Here is a 23,742-nt window from a genome sequence, read left to right as displayed (position 1 = left end):
TTCACTCAGCATAATGTCTTTGAGATTCATCCAACTTGTTCCTTATATTAGTAGTTCTTTTTTTTTTCTTTTTGAGACAAAGTCTCACTCCGTTGCCCAGGCTAAGTGCAGTGGTTCAATCACAGCTCACTGCAGCATCGACCTCCTGGGCTCAAGTGTTCCTCCTGCCTTAACTTCCTGAGTAGCTGGGACTACAGCCATACCACCATGCCTGCTAATTTTTGTAGTTTTTGTAGATATGGGGTCTCACTATGTTGCCCGGGCTGGCCTTGAACTCCTGGACACAAGTGATCTGGCCACCGCAGCCTCCCAAAATGCTGGGATTATAGGAGTGAGCCACCATGCCTGGCCAGTTCATTCCTTTTTATTGCTGAGTATAATTCTGTTGTATGAGTGTACCACAGTTTGTTTATCTGAGTCTGCTAGAGATTTATCAATTTTATTTATCCTTTGAAGGAACCAGTTTTTTGTTTCATATTTTTTCCTGTTTTCAATTTCATTGATTTTTGCTTTTTATTATTACCTTCATTCTGATTCCTTTGAATGTATTTTGTTCTCCTCTTTTTACTTTCTTAAGATGGAAAGTTAGATTATTGATATAAGAGCTTTCTACTTGTATTAGCTTCAGCTGCCGTTGCAAAATACCACAGACTAGGTGGCTTAAACAGCAGAAATCCTCTCCTCTCATCCCCTCCCCTCCCCTTCCCTCCCCTTCTCTCCCCTTCCCTCCCCTTCCCTCTCCTTCCCTCTCCTTCCCTCCCCTCCCCTCTCCTTCCCTCCCCTCTCCTTCCCTCCCCTTCCCTCTCTCCTCCTTTCTTTTCTTTATTTGTCTCTTTCTCTCCCTTCCCCTTCCCCTTCTCTTCGCTTTCCTTCTCTCTCTCTCTTTTTTTTTTTTTTTTTTTTTCCTGAGACAGGGTCTTGTTCTGTTGCCCAGGCTGGAGTACATTGCTGCCATCATGGCTCACTACAACCTTGACCTCCCAGGCTCAGGTGATCTTCCCAAGAAGCTGGGACCACAGGCATGCACCACCTTGCCTGGCTAATATATATATATTAGAGATAAGGGGTTTGTCTCTTTTGTAGAGATAAGGCTTATACCTGGGATTACAGGGATGAGCTACTGCATCCTGCCAGAAATTTATTTCTTATGGTTCTAGAGGCTGAGAAGTTGAAGATCAAGGTACTGCCAAGGTGGTTGTAATCCTGAAGCATCCTGAAGCTTCTTAGCTTATAGGCAGCTGCCATGTCTCTGTGTGTTTATATGACCTCTTTGTGTGAGGTAGTGAGGGAGAGAGAGAACTTTCTGGTGTCTCTTTCAATAAGGACACTAATACGATCAGATCAGGGCCTCACTCATGTGGCTTCATTTAACCTTAATTACTTTCTTAGAGGTCCCATCTCTAAATACAGCCCCACTGCCAGTTAGGGCTTCAACATTCGAATTTTGGGAGGACACAGACTTTTAGTCTATAGCACTACTTTTCTAGTGTAAGCATGTATTGCTATGTATATAGTTTGCATCCCACAAATTTTGCTACATTATGTTTGTATTTTTGTTCAGCTCAAAATATCTCCCAGTTTCCCTTGAGACTTCCTCCTTGACCCATGGATTATTTAGAAGTATATTTAATTTCCAAGTGTTTGGAGATTTTCCTGTTCTATTTTTGTTATTGATTTCTACTTTAATTTCATTATAATTAGAGGATATACTTGGTATAATTTTGATTCCATTACATTTGTTAAGGTTGTTTTATAACTCAAGATATGATCTACCTTGGTGAATGCTCCATGAGCACCTGAAAATAATGTGTATTCTGTTTGCAGTTGGAGTGTTCCATATATGTCAGTAAGATCCTTGGTTGATGATGTTCAGTTCTTTTTTTTTTTTTTAATTTTCTTTTTCTTTCTAAAACAAATTCCTGAACCCAGAGTATTCAGTTCTTTTATATCCTTGCTTTTTTTTTTTTCTGTCTAATGGTTCTATTTCTGAGAGAGAGGTGTTGAAATATCCGATTGTAATTGTGCATTTGTCTACTTTTCCTTTAATTCTCGGTTTTTGTTTGTGTATTTTGAAGTTCTTTTATTAGGTGCCTAGATATTTAGAATTATGTCTTCTTGGTGAATTATTATCATTATGTAATGTTCCTCTTTATCCCTGGTAATTTTCTTTGATCTGATGTATACTTTGTCTAAGATTAAAATTCTGGCCTTTTTTTGGTTAGTGTTTAATATGGTATACCTTTTTCTATTACTTTTTAAATTTAATACACTAGCCAGGCACTGTGGCTATGCCTGTAATCTCGGTCCTTTGGAAGGCTGAGGTGGGAAGATCGCTTGAGGCCATGAGTTTGAGACTAGGCGGAGGAACATAGGGCAACCCTGCCTCTTAAAAAAAAAATAGCTGGGCAATGGTGGTACATGCCTGTGGTCTCAACTGTATGGGAGACTGAGGTATGAAGATTTCTGGGGCCTGGGAGGTTGAGGCTGCAGTGAGCCATGATTGCACCACTTCACACCAGCCTGGGTGATGGAGACCTAGTCTCAAAAAAAAAAAAAAAAAAAAAAATTAGGCCTGGCGTGGTGGCTTATGCCGCTAAACCCAGCACTTTGGGAGGCCGAGGTGGGTGGATCACCTGAGTTTGGGAGTTTGAGAGCAGCTTGACCAACATGGAGACACCCCGTCTCTAGTAAAAATACAAAATTAGCTGAGTGTGGTAGTGCATGCCTGTAATCCCAGCTACTTGGGAGGCTGAGGCAGGAGAATTGCTTGAACCCAGGAGGCGGAGGTTGTGGTGAGCCGAGATTGTGCCATTGCACTCCAGCCTGGGCAACAAGAGTGAAACTCCATCTCAAAAAAAATAAAATAAAATACTTTCATTTTTAGAACAGTTGTAAGTTTACAGAAAAATTGAGCAGAAAGTACAGAGTTCCCATATGCCAACCACTGTCTTCCATATACACAGTAGTGTCCCCTATTATTAGCATCTTGTGTTAGTATGGTTCATATGTTAAAACTGATAAACTAATATTGATGTATTATTATTTTTAAAGAGACAGAACCTTAGTGAGCCGAGATGGCGCCACTGCCCTCCAGCCTGGGCAGCAGAGTGAGACTCCATCTCAAAAAAAAAAAAAGAAAAAGAGAACCTTACTCTGTTGCCCTGGCCGGAGCGCAGTGGTGTGATCATGATTCACTGTAGCCTCTAATTCCCTGGCTCAAGCGATCCTTCTGCTTCAGCCACCAGAGTGGCTGGGATTATAGGCACAAAGCTACTGTGCCCAGCTTGATATATTTTTATGAACTAAAGTCCATAGTTTACATTAGGTTTTTTGTTCTTTGTGTTATACAATTCTTTTGATTTTGACAAATGTATAATGTCATGTATCCACCCTTAAAGAACCATATGGAGTAGTTTAATCCATATACTTTTTTTTTTTTTAGGTTAAGAGTGGATGTTTAATAGGCAAAAGAGAGAAAGAACAGCTCTCTCTCCTGCGAAAGAGAGGGGCGCCCACGGGGGACTTCCTAATCTGTATACTTTTAACCTACTTATATCATTATACTTGCAGTGAGTTTCTTGTAGACAGCATGTAATTGGGTCATTTTTAAAAATGTATTTGGACAATCTCTGTCTTTTAACTGGCAGTTTTAGATGATTTACACTTAATATAATTGTTACTATATTAGATTTGGTTTACCATCTTATGTGTTTTTTCTTTGTTCCTCTTATTTTTTAATCACTTGATTCTGTTGTTTTGCCTTTGAGTGAGTTGAACCTTTTGTAGTACTGGATTTTAATCTTTGTAATTTATCTACTAGGTTGTGACTATATCTTTTTGTATAGGTTTTTTATTGGTTACTCTAGAGATCTCTTTAGATCTCTATGTATGTGTGCACACATATACACACACATATATGTGGTACATGTACACATGTGTGCACATGTGTGCGTGTAGATATACACACTTAACTTTTTTTTTGAGATGGGGTCTCACTCTGTCATCCAGGCTGGAGTGCAGTGGCACAAATACAGCTCATTGCATCTTCAAACTCCTGGGCTCAAGTGATCATCCCTCCTCAGCCTCCTGAGTAGCTGAGACTGTAGGCATATGCCACCAAACCCGGCTAATTTTTAAATTTTTTGTAAAGATAGGGTCTCACTATGTTGACCAGGCTGGTCTTGAACTCCTGGCCTCAGGTGATCCTCCTGCCTCAGCCTCCTTACATGCTGGGATTACAGGTGTGAGCCACCATGTCCAGCTACATGTAACTTTTTTTTTTTTTTTGAGATGGAGTCTCACTCTGTCACCCAGGCTGGAGTGCAATGGCACAATCTCGGCTCACTGCAAGCTCCGCCTCCCGGGTTCACGCTGTTCTCCTGCCTCAGCCTCCCAAGTAGCTGGGACTACAGGCACCTGCCACCATGCCTGGCTAATTTTTGTGTTTTTAGTAGAGACGGGATTTTACTGTGTTAGCCAGGATGGTCTCGATCTCCTGACCTCGTGATCCACCCGCCTCGGCCTCCCAAAATGCAGGGATTGTTACATGCATGAGCCACCACTCCTGGCCGCTACATGTAACTTTTAATATTTAGAATTGGTATTTTACCATTTCAGGTGGAGTCTTGAAACCTTACCACAATATAGGTTTCTTTCGTATCCCTCTTTATGTTGTAGTTGCCTTATGTATTACATCTACATACAATAAAAACCCCATCAACTTAAAACTTTTGCTCTCAAACATCAAATATTTTAAGGAACTCAATGGGAGAATAGTCTATTATATGTAATCAAGTATTTACCATTTATGTTTTTCTTCCTTCTAGTCTTCTATATTTTGTTGTATTATTTTCTTTTTGTAAAATGTCCTTTGACCATTCTTTTAGTGCAGATCTGCTACTGTGAATTCTCTCAGTTTTCCTTCATCTGAGAATGTCTTTATTTCATCTTCATTACTGAAGGATATTTTCTCTAGATATATAATATTGTATTTATAGTTCTTTCATTTAGCACTTTGAAAAATATATCCCACTTCTTTCTTCCTTCTAGTTTTCATGGTTTCTTTCTTTTTTTTTTTTTTTTTTTTTTTTGAGATGGAGTTTCATTCTTGTTGCCCAGGCTGGAGTGCAATGGCACGGCCTTGACTCACTGCAACCTCTGCCTCCTGGGTTCAAGTGATTCTCCTGCCTCAGCCTCTCAAGTAGCTGGGATTACAGGCGCCTGCCACCATGCCTGGCTAATGTTTTGTACTTTTAGTAGAGACGAGGTTTCACCACGTTGGCTAGGCTGGTCTCAAACTCCTAACCTCAGGTGATCCACCTGCTTTGGCCTCCCAAAGTGCTGGTATTATAGGTGTGGGCCACTGCTCCCAGCCTTTTTTTTTTTTTTGAGACGGAGTTTCACTCTAGTTACCCAGGCTGGAGTGCAATGGCACGATCTTGGCTCACTGCAACCTCTGCCTTTCGGGTTCAAGCAATTCTGCCTCAGCCTCCTGAGTAGCTGGGATTACAGGCACCCACCACCACACCCAGCTAATTTTTGTATTTTTGGTAGAGGTTGGGTTTCACCATGTTGGCCAGGCTGGTCTCGAACTCCTGACCTCAGGTGATCTGCCCGCCTCGGCCTACCAAAGTACTGGGATTACAGGCATGAGCCACTGCACCCAGCCCTCGTTCTGGTTTTTGATAAGAAATATGAAGCTGCCAGGCATGGTGGCTGGTGCCTGTAATCTCAGTTAGTTGGGAGGCTGAAGTGGGAGGATTGCTTGAGGCCAGGAGTTCAAGAGAAGCCTGGGCAACATAGCAAGAACTCTTCTCTAAAAAAATAAAGTAAATATAGATTTGGGGGAATGGGGGCACATGCCTGTAGTCCCAGCTACCTGAGAGCCAGAGTCAGGAGGCAGGAGGATTGCTTGAGCCCAGAAGTTCAAGGCTGCAGTGAGCTGCAATCCTGCCACTGCATTCCAGCCTGATGATAGAGCAAGACCTGTCTCTTTATATATGTATATATATATATGAAAGAAATATGCAGCCATTTGAATCATTATTTCCTTCATAACAAATGCATCATTTCCTTTTGGTTGCCTTCAAGATTTTTTCTGTCTTTTTGTGTTTAGCTGTTAGATTATGATGAATCCAGGAGTTTATCATGGATTTGTGTTTATCCTGTTTGGGGCAGTTTACTGAGCTTCTTGAATCTGTTGGTTTATGTCTTTTGTCAAACTTGTGAAGTTTGCTTCCATTATTTCTTTCAATATTTCAGTATACTCTTTCTCCTCACCTTCTGGGACTCTAATGTCCTGAATATTAGACATTTTGATATTGTTCCTCAGGTCCTTGATGATCTGGGTTTTTCTTCCCCCAACGAAGAAATTTTTTTAGACCAGTTGCGGTGGCTCATGCCTGTAATCCCAGCACTTTGGGAGCCCGAGGCAGGCAGATCACCCGAGGTCGGGAGTTTGAGACCAGCCTGACCAGCATGGAGAAACTCAATATCTACTAAAAATACAAAATTAGCCAGGCGTGGTGGCGCATGCCTGTAATCCCTGCTATTCGGGAGGCTGAGGCAGGAGAATCGCTTGAACCAGGAAGGTGGAGGTTGCAGTAAGCTGAGATTGCACCATTGCACTCTAGCCTGGACAACATGAGCAAAACTCCATCTCAAAAAAAAAGAGAGAGAGAAATTTTTTTTCCTTTAGTGTTGAGATTCAGTATTCACATTTGATAACTCTGTTGATCTGACTGCAAATTCATTGACTCTTTTCCCTGTCATTTCTGTTCTGCTATTGAACTCATCAAGTGAGTTTTTATATTTTGGTTGTTATATTTTCCAGTTCTAAAATTTTCATTTGGTTCTTCTTTATATCCTCTGTTTCTTTGCTGAGACATTCTGTCTTTTCATTAGTTTCAAGAATGTTTGTCCTACCTTGTTGGAATATTTTTGTAATGTGAGGCTGTTAATTTCAACATTTGTGTCATCTTCTTGTTTTGACTGTTCATCTCTTTTCTTATACAAATTCAAATTATCTTGGTTCTTCATTTGCCAGGAAATTTTAAATTATATCCTGGAAAATTTGAATATTATGTCATTAGCGTCAGGGTCTTGTTTAAATCCTGTGGTAAATATTGACTTTAATTTTAGCAGACAATTCAACCTGGTTGTGTTCAACTTCAAGTTCTGTGCAGCATTTTGTGAGTGGTGATTCCAAAGTCTGTTCAGTTTTTGAAGGCTTTGCAATGCTGTTTAGATCTGCCTTGCATGTATATCACCTAGCCACTCATCTGAGATTTGGCTGATGGCTATTCTTATAGTTCAGAATGACCTTAATGTTGGAGATACGTACTGAATTGTTTTAGGTGTGAAGAGTCATCATGAAAGCATGTCAAATAGTCCTGAAAAAAATTTATATGCACATATATGCATGCACATATGTATATACATAAGTTTGTATATGTATCTAGGTGATTGTTGTGCTAGTTTTGCAAATTCTATATATGTTAGACATTTCTCAAGTAAAAATTTCAGGGCAACAAAGAAATAAATAAAGGTCAAAAACACGTTATTCATCTGCTTAAAAACCACGAATGGCCTGTCATGTCATGAAGTGTAAAAGTTAGATTGTTTTCAATGATTGATTTGGCCCTGCGGGATCAGCCTTCCAACCCCCTAAGGCTTCTCATCTCACTCAGAGTAAAAGCCAGAACCTGTTTTGTTTTGTTTTAATACCTTTTGTATGACCCTTAATGGGTCTATCTCTTATTCCTAGAGCTTATCTTAGTGCCTGTCCATAGTAAGAACCTAACCACACAAGTATTTGTCTGAATGAATAGATGTGTCTTTGTGACAGGTTTTATTGTTTTCATCAGGATGCCTTGACCATAGCTATACATTATTTTGTGCTGTTGCAGATCATGCACTGCCTGTAATGTTCATTACTTCCTGAGCAATAGAGATTATTACTGTCTTTCCTTGGTGTCTTAAAAATTAAGATCTGAGGCCAGGCTCGGTGGCTCACGCCTGTAATCCCAGCACTTTGGGAGGCCAAGGCAGGCAGATCACCTGAGGTTGGGAGTTCGAGACCAGCCTGACCAACATGGAGAAACCCCCTCTCTACTAAAAATACAAAATTAGCTGGGCATGGTGGCGCATGCCTGTAATCCTAGCTACTCGGGAGGCTGATGCAGGAGAATTGCTTGAACCCGGGAGGCGGAGGTTGTGGTGAGCCAAGATTGCACCATTGCACTCCAGCTTGGGCAAGAAGAGCAAAACTCCATCTCAAAAAAAAAAAAAAAAAAAAATTAAGACCTGAGGGTCGTATCTAAGCTTACCATCAGAGCCAAAAGTACTCAAATAAGTACTTTTCTTTCCTGGTCTCTTTTGTATCACTTTATTTTAATCTACTTATTGTCATCCCTGTACTTATACTCTCCATTAGCATCCTTTTTCATCAGTTCTGTCAGTAAGATGCCTTCATGGTTTCCTTATTCCCTCATTTTATAGCCAAAGTATTTTTCCCTTCCTTTGGGGGCAAATAATAAGAAGAGGAACAGATAGCTACTGGTAACCTGTGCTGTCTGCCTTCTGCCCCAAAATGAAAAACAATTTTACTAAATATAGCTTGCTGGCAAGAAAATTCTCTATAACTAGCTTTGGTCTTAATTTTACATTTTTAAAGTCCAGCCCAGTATCTTTTAGGCAAAGATCATATCTCTGGCCTCAATTATTTTGCAGGTGAGAAAAAGGTAAGATAAATTTAAAGGTGAGCTTTTAATTCAATACCTATTTCCAACTTGTTATTCTTCACTAAAGAGACTATTTTGGTATTTCGACATATGTAGCAGAAAGGAGCTGCTGCTGTGTCTTTAAAAGCTATCCTCAGAGCAGTGTGGAGGCAGGCGTGCCACTGAAGTACTTGAATGAGAGCGAGAAGAGGAGGTGGGAGGGGGTGCTCTTACAGCCTCTGTGTGTGTGAGTGTGTCTGTGTGTGCCTGTGTCTGTGTCTGTGAGTGTATGTGCCAGTGTGACTGTTGGCAGAGCTCTGGATGACATCTCTCTGAACAGCTGGCCATGGTCGGCTTCAGAGCTGCTGTCAGAGCAATTAGCTAGCTGGAGCCACAACAGCAAGGATCAGTATCATTTCATTCAAGGGTGAAGGGGGCGGGAGAGGGTTGTGGGTGGGGGAAGAGGCACAGGTTTCCCAGAAGGAATTTCTTCCGGCAAAATTCCGGCAGAACAGATCTTTACAATGAAGTCTCCATTAATAATGTGAGCTCGCTGTTGGTGTAAGTACAGATCCATCTGGGGTGAGTTTTGGATAATTTTATTTGTTTATATAAAAGTCCTTGAACTCCATAGACTGGGTAGAAAGAAGCTATAAAGATATTTTTCTATCTTGGCTGATTTAACTGTATAATACACAGTAGGGAAATTAGAGAATTTTGAAGTGCTAAGTTTTGTGAGGGTTTTTTTGGGCATTTTCGTTCACTGTTTTTTATCTTTAAAATATTATAAAAATTAGGTTTGCTAGAACTTTTACTCTATTCAGATTTTACCTCTTCCATGGCTATTTCAAGCAATGCTTTATTCAGATGTAGCTTGTGAGAACAGTGGTGATTTCTGTTCTCTTTGGTGATGCTGTTGACGCACATTGCAGGAAGCAGGGATTCCCCTATAAATATCCTTCACTGTGTCATTACCCAGCTATCCACACCTGGCTGGTGAATGTACCTCTCTGTCCTCTATCTTTATGTAACTATCCCCTAGTCTTAAATGTGATAAGCCTTTGCTATGTCTGGGGAGCTTTTTTGATTGTGAACATCCAAGGAGGAATTTATTAAAACCTTTTTACTAAAAAATGCCTTTTGATGTGTTGAGATTGTCACATGGATTTCTTCTGGGTTTATTTATTCTTATTTTGTATTACTTTTTCTTATAATTGGCTTGTTTTTATTTGCTGGCCTTGGCTTCTAAAGAGTGCAGAGATGGGATTCCCTCTACCTCCAGTGACGTAGTGATTTTGTTTGCAGTCTTTTTCTTCTGAGAGGGAGGGGACGGAGAGAAGGAAGAAGAAAAATCCATCTGAAGCGGTGCGTTCTTCCTTCTGTGACTTGATGTTGGTAACTGGGTGCCATTGAATAGAGCTGAAACCGAAATGGGATGTTTTAAGGGTGCTATAATTTTGTTTCCTTTTAGAATAGGCTCAGACCGAAGTCAGAATTGCTGAAGCAAGGTGCCTGAATTAACCCTGTATGTCCTGCTGTTAATTTTACCTAATTACTTTTTCTAAATAAGGAAAGAAAAAGAACTTATGAGCAGGTTTCTGGAACCAGGATGCATGAATAATTTTAGGTTGAGTTTTGGATTTGGAATTTTTCTGCCTTATTTGCACAGTTTGTACACTATTTCTCAGACCTAAAAAATAGGTAGTTATGTGAAATTCCTTGACACTGTAGTTTAGAATAAAATTCTAATTTTGATGTATGTAGCTAAAGCAAAGCTTTAGGAAGAAATTGTTAGATATACTCTTAGGTGTGAGCATAACAGCCCAACCCATTTAATTTTTGGATTGAGTATCTGGGCTTCCAGTGCCTTTTCATGCAACTCCATTTTAATACCGCTGATTTCTAGAGGGCTGCAGAGGTCAGTCTGAAAAACTCAGTAAACTAGAGCCTAGGAAAATTGAAGGTTTACCTATCTGTCAATGTGTGTTTTGGTAACATATGTGGAAAAGTGCCTTTAAGAATGTGCTGGTTTATTTTCTATCTTTATTTTCTCTTCTGTGCTTTCATTTACTCTAAATTCTTTGTGTGAAGTGAAAAGAGTAATAATGTCTGCTTCTCAGTTTACATTAAATATTCTTATTTTTCTATGATGGTTTGATTATATTAATATTTATTACAGCCATAAATGTTTCAAACCAACACAATCTATTTGTTGCAGGGGTAGGAGGAGAAAAAGGAAGATAATCCTAGGGCAAACTGAGAGAATTCTAGAAGAAATAACCTATTTAGAAGCTTGCCAGAGATAGGAGCTATAAGGGTTAAGAGAAATTCCACCACATCCTTGCATTTTGATATTGCAGCAAATTTGTGGGTAATTTCTTGCTAGCTTTTCAGGAAACCCCTGTGGTGGACAACCCTCATTAATCGTTGCTGGGAGACTGCTCTGACGTCACTGGGAGCAGTTCCCTGTCTGCAACTAGGACAGGAATAGCCTTTGAGGGGGAAGAAAACTGCTGTGGAATTAAAAGATGACGGTTTTGTTTACTTGGTTTTCCTTTCATTTGAGGGTAGATAAGATAGACCTAAAGTCTTTCTTAAGTGTTTGTCATTACCAAGGGAAAAATTGCCAAAGTTCTTTTTATTTCAACTGGAAGTGCCTTCTTTTGAAATCTTTATTTTCTAACCATCAAGGTTTTGGAAGAGGTCAAGGAAAAAGAAAAGCTATTGAAAGATGTTAGAGAAGTAAGATTTCCGTTTCTTTTTAATCCCCTTTTCCCCTACTTTTTTTGTTTTTTGTTTCTGGAAGAAGGAAAGATCAAGAACAGCTTTTATAAATCGTTTTTAGCATCACCCTGTTTGGGATAATTAAAAATGTGATACATATGTTGGAAGGACACTACTGTGCCTAAAAGTTACTATAACTACTTAATTCTCTTCTCTCTGGTATCTTCCTCTCCTAGCCCACTCCCTTAACAGCTCTCACTGTTAACAGCTTCTCTCTCTCTCTCTTTTTTTTTTTTTTTTAAGACGGAGTCTTGCTCTGTCGCGCAGGCTGGACTGCAGTGGCACGATCTTGGCTCACTGCAACCTCCGCCTCCCAGGTTCAAGCAATTCTCCTGCCTCAGCCTCTCGAGTAGCTGGCATTACAGGCACATGCCACCACACCCAGCTAATTTTTGTATTTTTAGTAGAGATGGGGTTTCACCATGTTGGCCAGGTTGGTCTCAAACTCCTGACCTCGTGGTCTGCCCACTGGCCTCCCAAAGTGCTGGGAAATACAGGCATGAGCCACCACATCTGGCAAGAGTTTTCTCTTTAGAAAAAACTTACTGGTTGAATGCTTGCCCTCGAGAATTAAAATCCCAGGTTTGCCAATTGCTGCTTTGTGACCTTGGCCAAATTACTTAACGTCTCCATTTGTAAAATGGGTCAGATGTGGTGGCTTACACCTTTAATCCCAGCACTGTGGGAGGCTGAGGTGGGTGGATCACTTGAGGTCAGGAGTTTGAGACCAGCCTGGCCAACATAGTGAAACCCAGTCTCTACTAAAACTACAAAAAAAATTAGCTGGGTATGGTGGCGAACACCTGTAATCCCAGCTGTTCGGCAGAGGTTGCACTGAGCTAAGATCACACCACTGCACTCCAGCCTGGGCAACGGAGCAAGACTCTATCTTTTAAAAAGACACACACATGCACACACATTTGTAAAATGAAGACAATAATTAGTACCCTCTTCCTAGGGTTGTTTTGAGGATTAAAAGAGTTACTATATACATAATAAAGCTTTTAAGACAGTTCCTGGTCATTTTAAAGAATTAGCATTAGCCATTATTATTAATATTTAGAAATAGAGTCCACCCCAGGTGGCAGAATGAGACCCTATCTTTCTCTCTCTCTCTCTTAAAAAAAAAAAAAAAAAAAGAGGCAGGGGGATGTACTATTTGTGTCTTCAGATCACATGTAATTTTTGAGGAAGCCAGAAGAGATTTTCAAGCCATGTAAGAGATTGAGTTTTTAAAATGAACATCAGGGTCGGGCATGGTGGCTCACACCTGTAAGCCCAGCAGTTTACTTTGGGAGGCCAAAGTGGGTGGATCACTTGGGGTCTGGGGTTTGAGACCAGCCTGGGCTATATGGTAAAACCTCGTCTCTACTAAAAATGCAAATAAATTAGCTTGGCATGGTGGTTCAGGCCTGTAGTCCCAGTTACTCAGGAGACTGAGGCAGGAGGATCACTTGAACATATCCAACCAATATGGATACAAATTCTGTACTAATATGGAAACAAAGTTTAGAAAGAGTTACCTCAAAACATCGCTGATTTTAATAGGAGTTATCTCTGAGTTGTTGATCATAGGTTTTTTGTTTGTTTATTTTCTTCTCTATACCTGTGCGTGGTTTTTTGTTTGGTTGGTTTTGTTTGTTTGTTTGTTCGTTTTTTGAGATGGAGCTTCGCTCTGGTTTCCCAGGCTGGAGTGCAATGGTGCGATCTTGGCTCACCACAACCTCTGCCTCCCGGGTTCAAGCAATTCTCCTGCCTCAACCTTCCGAGTAGCTGGGAGTACAGGCATGTGCCACCATGCCCAACTAATTTTGTATTTTTAGTAGAGACAGGGTTTCTCCATGTTGGTCACGCTGGTCTTGAACTCCTGACCTCAGGTGATCCGCCCATCTCAGCCTTGCAAAATGCTGAGATTATAGGCGTGAGCCACCGTGCCCGGCCGTGCGTGTTTTTTCTAAGTAAAAAGAAACCTGCAGTACTTTCCTAATCATAAAAATTAAAAAAATATAAAAATTTCTAGTGTTCATATCTGACAGATGAAAATTGAGAAAGATAGCTTCCTATGATTAGAGTTTGGGGCTTTCATATTGGGAGGTAACATCTCTGAGAAGATACCCTCTTCATGCACCTTCTTGTCCTTCTGAGGTTAATAAATATGCTCTTTCTGTATCTGCTAACCTAAGATCTTTACAGTGTGTGTGTGTGTGTTTTTTTTTTTTTTTTTGGTGATGGTATAGAGGAAATTTAAAGTGGAGAGAGGCCTACTGGTGACTTTCTTTGCAGTGACTTAAAAAAATGCTTTAATACAATTTATGACTCCCACTGAAAGTTGCTTCTACCTTGTTTTCTGAGTTGTTGCCTTAAGAATTCTTGGGAAATTTAGGCTGGGCATGATGGCTCATACCTGTAATCCCAGCACTTTGGGAGGCCAAGATAGGCAAATCCCTTGAGCCCAGGAGTTTGAAACCAGCCTAGGCTCTTAAGATAGGGAGATCCAGTCCCTACAAAAAAAAAAAAAAAAAAAAAAAATCAGCTAAGTGTATGGCCCTGTAGGCTCAGCTACTTGGGAGGCTGAGGCAGCCTCCCAAGTAGCTTGAGCCCATGAGGTTGAGGCCACAGTGAGCCGAGATAGCACCACTATACTCCATCCAACCTGGGCAACAGAGTGAGACCCTGTCTCAAACAAGAAAAAGAGAGAGAGAAAGAGAATTCTTGGGAAATTTGAAATAGCATTACAGAGAAGATTTTCTCAGTTTTAGGAATTTCTGAAATTCTGTCATTGCTTCTCATGTTAGTCTACTGTGTTGGTCCCTTGGAACTCAATGCTAACAAATGAGATCTAGACATCCGTCTACTTTTTTACAAATAATTTTCAAAAATTTATTTGAAAAATTACCTTTCAACTTTAAGAATCTACTTACAAGTAAAACTTGCATGGAAGACAATTTTGTAATATAAATGTTAGCGTTGCCTAGCTCTAGAAACCTTTGTTTCTATTCCATAGCCTATTATTTTTTTAAACTTTTATTTTAGGTTTGGGGGTACATATGAAGGTTTGTTATACAGGTAAACATGTATCACAGGGGTTTGTTGTTCATATTATTTCGCCACCAGTGTTAAGCCCAGTACCCAATAGTTATCTTTTCTGTTCCTCTCCCTCCTGTCACCCTCCCCACTCAAGTAGACCCCAGTGTCTATTATTTTCTTCTTTGTGTCCATAAGTTCTTTTTTTTTTTTTCTTTTTTGGAGACGGAGTCTCACTCTGTCGCCCAGGCTGGACTGCAGTGGCCGGATCTCAGCTCACTGCAAGCTCTGCCTCCCGGGTTTACGCCATTCTCCTGCCTCAGCCTCCCCAGTAGCTGGGACTACAGGCGCCCGCCACCTCGCCCGGCTAGTTTTTTGTATTTTTTAGTAGAGACGGGGTTTCACCATGTTAGCCAGGATGGTCTTGATCTCCTGACCTTGTGATCCGCCTGTCTCGGCCTCCCAAAGTGCTGGGATTACAGGCTTGAGCCACCACACCCGGCCTGTGTCCATAAGTTCTTATCATTTAGCTCCCACTTAGAAGTGATAACATGCGGCATTTGGTTTTCTGTTCCTGCCTTAGTTTGCTAAGGATAATAACCTTGAGCTTCATCCATGTTCCTGCAAAAGACATTATCTCGTTCTTTTTTATGGCTGCATAGTATTCCATGGTATATGTACCACATTTTCTTTATCCAGTCTGTCATTGATGGACATTTAGGTTGATTAAACCTAAATCAACCACGTTTTTGCTATTGTGAATAGTGTTGCAGTGAACATTCGTGTGAATGTGTCTTTATGTTGGTAGAATGATTTATATTCCTCTAGGTATATAGTCAGTAATGATATTGCTGGGTCGAATGGTAGTTCTGCTTTTAGCTCTTTGAGGAATCATCATACTGCTTTCCATAATGATTGAATAATTTACACTCCCATCAATAGTGTATAAGTGTTCCCTTTTCATTGTAACCTCACCAGCATCTGTTATTTTTTGACTTTTTAGTAATAGCCATTCTGACTGGTGTGAGGTATGAAATTAAAAAAAAAAACCCACAATGAGATACCATTAGATACTATGGTATGGTATCTCATTGTGGGTGTTTTTGATGCATTTCTCTAATTATCAGTGAGATTGAGCTTTTTTTCCATATGCTTGTTGTCTACATGTATGTCTTCTTTTGAGAAGTGTCTGTTCTTATCCTTTGCCCACTTTTTAATGGGGTTGTTTGTTTTTTTCTTGTGAATTTAAGTTCCTTGTAGATGATGGCACTCGTAGGCTCAAGCAGTCCTCCCGCCTCGGCCTCCCAAATTGCTGGGTTTACAATGGTGAGCCACCACGCCTGGCTCACACCTATAATCCTAACACTTTGGGAGGCTGAGATGGGAAGATCTTGTGAGGCCAGGAGTTGAAGGCCAGCCTGGGCAACCTAATAAGACACTGTCTCTACAAAAAAAAAAAAAAGTTAGCTGGGCATGGTGGTGCCTGCCTGTAGTCTCAGCTATGTAGGAGGCTGAGGCAGGAGTATTGGTTGAACCCAGGAGTTCAGAGTTGCAGTGAGCTGTGACTGGGCCACTGTACTTCCAGCCTGGGCAACACAGCAAGACGCTGTCACTTAAAAAAAAAAAAAAGGTGACCAGGTGTGGTGGCTCATGCCTGTAATCCCAGCACTTTGGGAGGCTGAGGCGGGCAGATCACCGGAGGTCAGGAATTTGAGGCCAGCCTGGCTAACATGGTGAAACCCTGTGTCTACTGAAAATACAAAAAGCAGCCGGGCATGGTGGCAGGCGTTTGTGGTCCCAGCTACTTGGGAGGCTAAGGCAGGAGAATCACTTGAACCCAGGAGGCAGAGGTTGCAGTGAGCTGAGATTGTGCCATTGCACTCCAGCCTGGGTGACAGAGCAAAGACTCTCTCTCTCTCACACACACACACACACACACACACACACACAGTATGGGAGATTGACACAGATCAGCAGTACTAAATTGTATATATGAAAAAAAATATGTTACATATTTTGTAGTGACAGGGTCTTGCTCTGTTGCCCAGGCTGGAGTGCAATGGCCCAATAATAGCTCACTGTAGCTTCAACCTCCTGGGCTCAAGGGATCCTTCTGCTGTAGCATCTCAAATAGCTGGGACTACACAGAGGTACCACTACACCCAGCTAACTTTTTTTTTTTTTTTTTTGGTAGAGGTGGGGTCTCTCTCTGTTGCCCAGGCTGGTCTCAAACTGCTAGCCTCAAGTGACACTCCTGCTTTGGCCTCCCAAAGTGCTGGGATTACAGGCATGAGCCATGACACCTAGCCAGCAGTCCTAAACTAAAATCTAGCTCTCCGTATATTGAGGCATGGGAAGTTTAAATATTGTGATTTAGCTGGACAGCACTTCCCTACACTAATTCCTCAATATATCCTGGTGTTGGTTTTCTGGCAGTTGAAAGATTCTTGAATTTCTTTACTGAAATTCAACAAGGAAAAATCTCCAGGGTTTTTGGGATCCCTTGTTATTTGTATAGATTCATTGTCTTTGCTACTCACTCCTTGCCCCTTTCATTTTTAGTATAACGGAATGGCAGTATTTCTTATTTGTCTGTAGAGACTATTCTCTGACAATTTTTGCAGCAGTTTCTGTGGAAAATGCTTTATTTAAAAAAAAAAAAAAAAAAAAGGCAAAGGAAATCTCATCTTGAGGCTCTTAGTGATAGAACCTGTTGCCATGGAGTCTTGGATCAGATTGGCTGACCCAGGGGCCAATGAACAGATAGAACATAAACACATCATCATTTAACTTTGCGGAATGTATTATTCGATAATAGGTGACATTAATGCCATAGCTGTATATAGAAACTGTGAAATAAAATGTTTCAAAAATGGTATAAGATGTTTTTTAAATTTGCTGTTAAATATAAATATGATAATTGCATATTCTTAATGTGATGTGATTGGGGGAGGATATTGTGGGAAATACCTACCACCTATCTGTGAATTGGGCTGCTACTGCAGCCAGTTGGGCTTGTGCCAAGTCTAACTATGACCTTCTAGACTAGAGGAGGTTTTTTTTTATATATATATATGAAGCTGCCTTTCTTTTTTCTTTTCTATTTTTTTTTGGTTTGAGACGGAATCTCGCTCTGTCCCAGGCTGGAGTGCAGTGGTGCGATCTTGGCTCACTGCAACCTCTGCCTCCTGGGTTCAAGCTCTTCTGCCTCAGCCTCCCAAGTAGTTGAGATTACAGGCAGTACACCACACCTGGCTAATTTTTTGTATTTTTAGTAGAGATGGGGTTTTGCCATGTTAGTCAGGATGGTCTCGAACTCCTGACCTTGTCATCCACCCGCATCAGCCTCCCAAAGTGCTGGGATTATAGGCATGAGCCACCACGCCCAGTGCCGTTCCTTTCTCCCTCCCTCCCTCCCTCCAGAAATCTGTATGTATGTATGTATGTATGTATGCATGCATGTATGTATGTATTTATTTATTTAGAGATGGAGTTTCACTCTTGCCACGCGGGCTGCAGTGGTGCAATTTTGGCCCACTGCAACCTCTGCCTCCCAGATTCAAGCAATTCTCCTACCCGAGCCTTCCAAGTAGCTGGGATTACAGGCGCCTGCCACCATGCCCGGCTAATTTTTTTGTATTTTTAGTAGAGACGGAGTTTCACCATGTTGGCCAGGCTGGTCTCAAACTCCTGACCTCAGGTTATCCACCCGCTTTGTCCTCCCGAAGTGTTGGGATTACAGACATGAGCCACAGTGCCTGGCCTGAAGCTGCCTTTCTTATTTTGATAGCTTTTAAATCTGCATCGGAAATTATTAGCTTTTTTCTTCCATGTTTTTCTTTTTTATCCTCCAATCTGACATGGTAGATCCCTGTCAGCGTTATGTAGTTGTCTCTCTGTTGGGTCTGGAGATAGAGGAATAGCTGGGGGTAGCTTCCATGTTTTCCATCTTCAGTTCTCTAGCTTGTTTGTATATATTGACTTAGGTCTGGGATATTTCACTGAACTCAGTGTTGGTTCCTTGTCATAGCTGATCATGGCACGTTCCTTTTCCTATTTTATTGCCCAAGAGAATAAGAATGATTCATTCATAGAAATTACCCTCTCTAGATCTTGTAAATGAAAGAAGTTGAGAGTTTTGCGTTTCCCTTCTTACACTTTATGTCAAGGGATACTTGAGAAATTATGGGTTGGGTCTTATTCTTTGCTCTCCCAGTGTTCTCATACTTAGCTATTTACAGAGCTGAAGGATTGAAAGCGATATCCAGAGGTCCATGAATTTATTCCTTTCTTTTGAGCTACTGAGGTCTCTGTAAGATGTGAATCATTATACCATCACCTCCATCTCAGGAAAAACCAATTTTAGATTCTGTATTAAGCAAAGAGAGACAAAAAGTGTGTTCAGTATCTGACTGGATAACTTACCTTAGGGTAAGAATAAGGAATGTGGTTTGGTTCATTGGATAAGCACAAAGCAGGAGGAAAAAGTATCACGTTAGATTCACAGGTTATAAGGTTGAATCTCAGTTCACGCAGTTTTTTAGATCTTGCAAATCTTTTCTTGCTAAGCTTTATTTTGAATGAGAATCACTGATCTCTTAGGTGAGAATTTTGGAAAGCCACCCTGATCTAAATTTGGGAGAGCAGCAGACCGTTTTGAGAAAACAGTGTGATATCAAAGAAAGAACATGAATTTGGAGGCATCCTTGAGTTGAATTCTAGCTTTGCCACTTACTTTTTTTTTTTTTTTTTTTTTTTTGAGACAGGCTGGAGTGCTGGAGCAATGCAATCACAGCTCACTGCAGCCTTGACCTCCCAGGCTCAAGCGATCCCCTTACCTCAGCCTCCCAAGTAGCTGGGACTACAGGTGTTTGTCACCATACCTGGTTTTTTTATTTTTATTTTTGTAGAGACAGGGTTCCACTGTGTTGCCCAGGCTGGTCTCAAAATCCTGGGCTCAAGCAATCCTCCCACCTCAGCTGCCCAAAGTGCTGGGATTACAGGCATGGATCATCACACCTAGCCACTGTTTACATTCTATTAATATGGCAAATTACTTTTTTCTTTTCAAGACAGGATCTTCCGCTCTGGGGTCCAGGCTGGAGTGCAGTGGTACAATCACAGCTCACCATAGCCTCCTGGGCTCAAGTGATCCTGCTACCACAGCCTTTCAAGTATCTGGGACTACAGGCATATGCCACCACGCCTAGCTAATTAAAAAAAAAAAAATTTTTTTTTAAGGCGGAGTCTCATTCTGTCACCCAGGCTGGAGTGTGGTGGTGTGATCTCGGCTCACTGCAAGCTCCGCTTCCCGGGTTCACGCCATTCTCCTGCCTCAGCCTCCTGAGTAGCTAGGACTACAGGTGCCTGCCACCACACCTGGCTACTTTTTTGTATTTTTAGTAGAAACGGGGTTTCACTGTGTTCGCCAGGATTGTCTTGATTCCTGACCTCATGACCCGCCCACCTCAGCCTCCCAAAGTGCTGGGATTACAGGCGTGAGCCACAAAAAATTTTTTATAGAGACAGAGTTTCCCTATATTGCCCAGCCTGCAAATTACTTTAATTCATTTATTTATTTTAAAATACACTTATTATATGCCAGGCAGTATTCTATTCTGTTTATAAGCAGTGAGCAAAACAAAATCAAAATCTCTGCCCTCTTTGAATGTACCTTGGGGACAGAGAGATAATAAACAAGATAAATAGTAAAATAAATTGATCGTTTGACAATTATGAATGATGAGGAGAAAAATAAAGTCAAGGAAATGGGATAGGAGGTATTTGGGGTTTTGTAAGAGATAGGGTCAAAGAACAAACACTGGTGGTCATTTAAGGTCTTGTAGATCATTTTAGGGACATTTGCTTTGAGTGAGCTGGAGACCTATTGGGGGATTTTGAGCAAAGGTGTAAAATGGTCTAAAAACGTTTTTACACAATCGTTGTGGCTACTTTTTACAAAATACTATGGTGGGGGTGAAAGTGGAAGTAAAGAGACCAATTAGAGGGATGTTACAGTCATTCAGCCAAGAGAGGATGGTGAATGACAAGGCAAGAAAAAGAAATAAAAGGCATAAAAAGTACAAGGGAAGAAGTAAAATTATCTCTATTTGCAGACGATGGGATCTTAGATATAGAAAACCCTAAAGATTCCAGCCAGGCGCGGTGGCTCACACCTGTAATCCCAGCACTTTGGTAGGCCGAGGCGGGCGGATCACAAGGTCAGGAGATCGAGACCATCCTGGGTAACAAGATGAAACCCTGTGTCTACTAAAAATACAAAAAATTAGCGTGATGGTGGGCGCCTGTAGTCTCAGCTACTCAGGAGGCTGAGGCAGGAGAATGGTGTGAACCCGGGAGGCAGAGCTTGCAGTGAGCCAAGATCGCGCCACTGCACTCCAACCTGGGTGACAGAACAAGACTCCCATCTCAAAAAAAAAAAAAAAAGAAAACCCTAAAGATTCCACAAAAAATCACTTTAGAATTAATAAATGCCAGCCAGGCACAGTGGCTCACACTTGTAATCCCAGCACTTTGAGAGGCCGAGGCGGGTGGATCACCTGAGATCCTGAGATAAGGAGTTCAAGACCAGCCCCGTCTCTACCAAAATTACAAAAAATTAGCTGGGCGTGGTGGTGGGTGCCTGTAATCCCAGCTACTCAGGAGGCTAAGGCAGGAGAATCACTTGAACCCAGGAGGCGGAGGTTGTTGTAAGCTGAGGTTGTGTCATTGAACTCCATCCTGGGCAACAAAAGCAAAACCCCATCTCAAAAAAAAAAAAAAAAAAAGAATAAACACATTCAGCAAAATAGCAGGATACAAAGTTATCACAGAAATCAGTTGCATTTCTGTACATCAGTAATGAACAATCAGGCCAGGCACGGTGGCTCACGCCTGTAATCCCAACACTTTGGGAAGCTGAGGCAGGTGGATCACCTGAGGTCAGGAGTTCGAGACCAACCTGACCAAAATGGAGAAACCCTAAAAATTTTTAGTCTCTACTAAAAATACAAAATTAGCCAGGCATGGCTGTGCATGCCTGTAATCCCAGCTACTCAGGAGGCTGAGGCAGGAGAATCATTTAAACCCGGGACGCGGAGGTTACGGTGAGCCGAGATCACACCTCCAGCCTGAGCAACAAGAGGGAAACTCCATCTCATAAAAACAACAACAACAAAAATGAAATCTGAGAAGGAAATTATGAAAACAATTCCATTTACAATAGCATCAAAAAGAATAAAATACTTAGGAATTAACCGAGGACGTGAGAGACTTACACAATAAAAACTATAAAACCTTGCTGAGAGAAAAGAAATTAAAGAAAATATAAATGGAAACACATCCCATGTTCATGGATTGGAAGACTTAATATTGTTCTTTTTTTTGAGATGGAGTCTTGTTCTGTCGGCTCACTGTAACTTCTGCCTCCCAGTTCAAGTGATTCTCCTGCTTCAGCCTCCCGAGTATTGGCTATTTATATGATACCAATTTGGAGTGGAAATATGTTACTCATAAGAGAAAAACAGTACCAGTAAACAGCAAGGAAAAGAGATGTCTCAATTATTTTTCTGTCCCTTCTTACTATAAAAATGATTAGGAGGAACTAGTATTCACTGAGCAACTACTGTGCAGACACCTTAAAATTGTCATTTTGTGATTTTTAGTGGCTCTGTGAGATATGTATCATCCCTGTCTTACAGATAAGGAGGCTGAGGCTCAGTGACATAATTAATAAGTTGTAGAAACAGTAGTCACACAGCCAAATTCATGTGGGTCTACAAAGTCCACAATCTTATCTACCGTAACATGATTGTTGTCTCCTGCACTGTAGAGATTAATATTCTTTATTTTGATAGGTTCTACCCCTTATTCACCTTATAATGATGCTCATCGTTCTCCTTGCAGCAGAGATAGTGTTAGGCACAAGGGTGATATACCCTTATTTCCTCCATAATAAAAGTGGCAACTCTCCCTTATTTTACCTCTTTCCTCCCAGTCAGCTCCAGGATGTTGAGATAGTATTCTTTGCTTATATAAATTGTTTATTACTTTTTCATTATTATACTTAGTGTGTGTGTGTTTTATATATATGAGATACCATGTAGAGAGTATATTAGGTTTGGGATCTTCTACAATTAGCAACAAAACCCAAATACAGGCATACCTTGGAGACACTATGGGTTTTGTTCCAGACCACTGTGATTGAATATCACAATAAAGCAAGTCACACAAATATTTTGGTTTCTCAGTGCACATAAAAGCTATGTTTACACCATACCGTCGTCCAGTAAGTGTGCAATAGCATTGTCTAAAAAAAATACATACCTTAATTTCAAAGTACTTTATTGCTGCCAGGTGCAGTGACACGTACCTGTAGTCCCAGCTGCTCAGGAGGCTGAGATGGGAGGATCACTTAAGGCCCAGGAATTCAAGGCTGTGGGACACTATGATTGCACCCATGAATAGACCTTGCATTCCAGCCTGGGCAACCTACTGAGAGACCCTGTCTCAAAACAAAGAAATGAAAAAACTTTATTGCTAAAACATTCTAATAATCATCTGAGCCTTCAGCAAGTAGTGTATTTTGGCTGGTGAAGAGTCTTGTCTCGAGGTTGATGATTGCTCACTGATCATGGTGGTGGTTGCTGAAGGGTGGGGTGACTGTGGCAATATCTTAAGATAAGACAACTGGCCACGCGTGGTGGCTCACACCAGTAATCCCAGCACTTTGAGAGGCAGAGGCAGGCAGATCACTTGAGCTCAGTAGTTCGAGACCAGCCTGGGCAACACAGCGAACCCTGTCTCTACAGAAAATACAAAAATGAGCCAGGCTTGCCTGTAGTCCCAGCTCCTCGGGAGGTTGAGGCGGGAGGATCGCCTGAGCCTGGGAGTGTCAGGCTGCAGTGAGCTGTGATCGCGCCACTGCACTCCAGCCTGAGTGACAGAACGAGACCCTGTCTCAAAAAAAAAAAAAAAAAAGATAACATGAATTTACCGAATCGACTGACTCTTCCTTTCATGAAAGATTTATCTAGAGCATACGGTGCGGTTTGATAGCATGTTATCCACAGTTGAACTTGCAAAATTGGGGTCAGTTCTCTCAAACCCTGCCACTGCTTTATCAACTTAGTTTATGTAATATTCTAAATCCTTTATTGTCATTTCAGCAGTGTCCACAGCATCTTTACCAAGAGTAGATTCCATCTCAAGAACC

At 41.2% G+C, this 23,742-nt stretch overlaps 1 protein-coding gene across 12 annotated transcripts in view; it reads left to right on the top strand.

The window, feature by feature from the left end:
* The window catches only part of R3HDM2 (R3H domain containing 2), a 179,319-nt gene that overhangs the window by 78,714 nt on the left and 76,863 nt on the right, over positions 1-23,742 (top strand). Inside the window, exon 1 of one of the 12 annotated variants that reach the window (XM_073020878.1) lies at positions 10,050-10,085. The exons of the other annotated variants lie outside the window; for them this stretch is intronic. The gene's annotated coding sequence lies outside the window, so the exon portion shown is untranslated. Of the gene's footprint in view, positions 1-10,049; positions 10,086-23,742 lie in introns of those variants that run through there. 12 annotated transcript variants of the gene reach the window in all.

The sequence above is a fragment of the Chlorocebus sabaeus genome, chromosome 11 (genome assembly GCF_047675955.1).
Source record: "Chlorocebus sabaeus isolate Y175 chromosome 11, mChlSab1.0.hap1, whole genome shotgun sequence".
In the NCBI taxonomy this organism is placed as follows: Eukaryota; Metazoa; Chordata; class Mammalia; order Primates; family Cercopithecidae; genus Chlorocebus; species Chlorocebus sabaeus.
Note: the sequence above shows the minus strand (reverse complement) of the source record. Positions and strands in the feature narration are given on the sequence as shown.